This window comes from Taudactylus pleione, unplaced genomic scaffold (assembly GCF_031769625.1).
Source record: "Taudactylus pleione unplaced genomic scaffold, aTauple2 ptg000034l, whole genome shotgun sequence".
Classification (NCBI taxonomy): domain Eukaryota; kingdom Metazoa; phylum Chordata; class Amphibia; order Anura; family Myobatrachidae; genus Taudactylus; species Taudactylus pleione.
In genome coordinates this window covers 5,426,658-5,430,125 of record NW_028284436.1, presented here as the reverse complement: position 1 = coordinate 5,430,125, position 3,468 = coordinate 5,426,658, and positions in this window count along the sequence as shown.

Genomic DNA, 3,468 nt, shown 5'->3' with positions numbered 1-3,468 from the left:
GGCTAAGCCTAACACGCACACACACACAGAGAAAATAAAAAGACAAAAGACACTATTTTTTTTGTGTTTCTTTTTCGTGTCCAGAACTTGGGCCAAGAGCACAGATTGATGACTGGAGTCAGGCAGCACTAGGGTGCATCGCTGTATCTGGTGTGGCTAAGCCTAACATGCACACACACACACAGAAATAAAATAGACAAATTACACTATTTTTATATGGGGGGGGTTTCTGGGTCCAGAATTTGGGCCCAGAGCACAGATTTATAATGACTGGAGTCGGGCAGCACTAGGTTCTGTCGCTGTATCTTCTGCGCCTACAACACACACAGAAAAAAAATAAAAAGACAATATATATATATATATATTTTTTTTTTTTTTGGGTCCAGAAATTGGCTCCAGATGGACGCAGCAGACAGCACAGCACCAGCCGAGATGGATCAGCACCAGCCCAGATGGATGCAGCAGACAGCACAGCAGTGACAGGACCAGATGGATCAGCAGTGCACCAGCCCAGGCCACAGCAGACAGCCCAGCGACAGCACAGGTAAGTAGTACTACCTCTCCCTACACTACCCCCCCCCCCTCCCTGTTCAGTCTCCACAGCCAGAGTGAAATGGCGGCCACCGCGTGATCCCTTATATAGATAGAGATGATGTCGGCTCTTCCTATCATTGTGAAGCAAAATTCACCAAGCGTTGGATTGTTCACCCACTAATAGGGAACGTGAGCTGGGTTTAGACCGTCGTGAGACAGGTTAGTTTTACCCTACTGATGAGGTGTTGTCGCCATAGTAATCCTACTGATGCGAGATTTTGTCTCCATGGTTTTGCCTCTGTTTGAGATCCAGGGCCGGCACGTTCGGTTCTCGCCCCGGATCTCAAAATTCGGGTGGGTTCGGATCTCTGAGATCCGAACCCGCTCATCTCTAGTAAAAATCAAATTGTCTCCTCCTCTGCCTTATCTAATTGAGTCCTCCTGCTACAGCACTGCACCCACTCCAATAAAATAGGCCAGGTACTCCACCCTGACCCCGTGTTTTGCAGAGGAGGTGCTGCCACAGAAGACATTTGAACTACCTCCTCTGGTTATTCTGGGTCTCTTCTGGTTGTGCTTGTTGCAGTGGTGTAACTAGGGTATTTGGAGCCCAGGGCAAGTAAAAAAAATGCAGCCCCCCCTCAAGTAGGTGCGTTCGCTGAAAAAGTGGGTGTGGTCACATGCCACAAGGGGCGTGGTCACTGGAAAATGGGAGCATGGCAACATGACACACAACTGTTTGTCATCACTCTGGGAACATTTCTTTCCATTCCATATGCACCTTAATGCCCCAAGTAGTAGTGCCCCTCTTGCAATGCCCACTGTAGTAGTGCCCCTTATGCAATGTCCCCAGTAGCAGTGCCCCCTGTAGCAGTGCCCCAGTAGTGCCCCTTATATAGTGCCCCCCAGTAGTGCACCCTTATACAGTGCCCCAGTAATGCACCCTTATACAGTGCCCCTTATGCTGTGCCCCCAGTTATAGAGTACCCCCCGATTGCAGTGCCCCTTATACAGTGCCCGCAGTAGTACCACTTATACAGTGCTGCAAGTAGTGGTCCCCCATGCAGTGCTCCCAGTAGAGGTCCCCCCTATGCAGTGCTCCCAGTACTGCCCATTATAAAGTGCCCCCAGTAGTGGCCCCCCATATGCAGTGCCCCTTATACTGTGCCCCCAGTAGTGGTCCCCCCTTTGCTGTGCTCCCAGTAATGCCCCTTATACAGTGCCCCCAGTAGTGGTCCCCCCTGTGCAGTGCCTCTTATACAGTGCCCCAGTTGTAGTCCCCCCTATGCAGTGCCCCCAGTAGTGGTCCCCCCTATGCAGTGCTCCCAGCAGTGCCCCTTATACAGTGCCCCCAGTAGTGGTCCCCCATGCAGTGCCCCTTATACAGTGCCCCAGTAGTAGTCCTCCCTATGCAGTGCCCCCAATAGTGGTCCTCCCTATGCAGTGCCCTAGTAGTAGTTCTCCCTATGCAGTGCTCCCGGTAGTGCCCCTTATATAGTGCCCCCAGGCCCCCTATGCAGTGCCCCAGTAGTGCCCCTTATACAGTGCCACAAGTAGTGGTCCCACTATGCAGTGCCCCCAGTAGTGCCCCTTATATAGTGCCCCCAGTAGTATTCCCCCCTATGCAGTGCCCCAAGTAGTGGTCACCCTATGCAGTGCCCCCAGTAGTGCCCCGTATATTGTGCCCCCAGTAGTAGTCCCCCTATGCAATGCCCCCAGTAGTGGCCCTAATATAGTGCACCCAGAAGTAGTCCCCCCTATGCAGTGCCCTCAGTAGTGATGCCCCCTATGTTGTGCCCCCAGTTGTGGTTCCCCCTATACAGTGCCCCCAGTAGTGCCCCTTATATTGTGCCCGCAGTAGTAGTCCCCCCCACTGCAGTGGACATATATATATATATGTCCTTTATATATATATATATATATATATATAAAGGACAAAGACACACACACAAAAAAACACTTACTGTACCTGAATCCCTGCTCCTGCACCCGCCGCCATCCACTCCTCAGTCCAGTGGGCGTAGCATTCAATGAGAGTCTGTCTGACTCTCATTGGCTGCCAAAACAAACACACTGCCGCTGGCGCTGGGTAGTACGAGTGTACTCACCGTCGGCGGTGTTTGTTACTGTGTAGTGCAGTCCAAACTCCGTGCAGCCCACCCTACTCTGACCAGTGTCCTGGACTACAGCTGGCGGCACCACCCCCGCCACTGGTACAATGGTGAACAGTGTGCAAGCCCTGCTTGACCGCCCCCTAGATACGCCACTGGCTTGCTGCTCTTGGCTGTGTTTTTTGTGGTGGTGAAAGTTATGAAGGACACAGCACGCCGACACCACCCAGTCAATTTTGCCAATACGCAGGTTGATGGGGGAGTGGAACACGTGGAAACGGTTGCTTAGTATTCCAAAGGCCTTCTCAACAGTATGCCGTGCCCTCAACAATAAGCCTGTAGTTGAAGATCTGCATCTCTTTGGTTAAGCCACTTTGCGGATAAGGCTTCACGATGTTTTCGTGAAGAGCGAAAGTCTCATCTGCCACAAAGACAAAATTTAGGCCGTGCTTCGTTTCCTCCAAAGATAGAAAATTAAGGGTCTTCGAGGTGAGCCTCTCATAGAATGGGGTATTTTTGAAGGACCTACTATCCGAAACACGACCGCGTTTGGAAACCTCTGTCTTAGGGGCTTATTTATCAGCTGGCCCTGAAAAAACTATTTTTCTATCACCACTCATTGCAGCAATAGAAAATATTTTTCAGGGAAATTCACCAATTAAAAACCAAAGAATATCAAAAATACTGGCCAGTAGCAGTAAGCACAGACTTGCTGCATAACCGATATGTAAAAAATATAAAAAAATAAATAAATTGGTGACAGCATAGGTGGTACAATTAGCGCTGCTATCCTTGCTTACTATGGGGCAAATAATATGGGGTG